This window comes from Geospiza fortis, unplaced genomic scaffold (assembly GCF_000277835.1).
Source record: "Geospiza fortis unplaced genomic scaffold, GeoFor_1.0 scaffold66, whole genome shotgun sequence".
NCBI classification, from domain to species: Eukaryota; Metazoa; Chordata; class Aves; order Passeriformes; family Thraupidae; genus Geospiza; species Geospiza fortis.
This window is the reverse complement of record NW_005054312.1, coordinates 1928520-1929118: the sequence shown is the minus strand read 5'-3', so window position 1 is coordinate 1929118 and position 599 is coordinate 1928520.

Here is a 599-nt window from a genome sequence, read left to right as displayed (position 1 = left end):
ACATTCTACTGCCCCCCTACAATTAATGGGACAGTTAATGTGAGATCTCTCCTCTATCCAGTCACTGTTATAAAGTTTCTCAGACCTCATCTTGGCTATTTCATGTTTAAACAAATTACATTGTTCCACCTTCCATATCTGAAAATGGCTTGTGGCTTACAACGCACTTTCTGCTTTTTATAAAATTACATAAGGTCTCAATTCCTACAGGAACAAAAAGGGGGGGGCTATTGTTTAAAGAAAAATAAAAATTAAACAACCAACCACTGGGTAGGTAGTTCAACATGATGATAACCTTTTCCAGGGAGCTGAGGACCTACAGGTCCTCTTCAGCTGAAGCACATAACCACCCAACCATCACCTTATTCTCTGCTGCTCAGACACTGGGAACAAGTTCACAACTATCACTGTACTTTTGTTAGGCAGTTTGCAGCTGCAGCTTTTACTTCAGCAATGAATTTTCAGCACTTTAAGGAATTAAGACTTTAATTTAAAGTTTTCTAAATGCAATAGAAACATTCCATTGAATCTGCCATCATTATTGATTGCACACCCACACCTTTGGGATTTCCAATGTCAGTTGGATTTTTCCTGCAGCA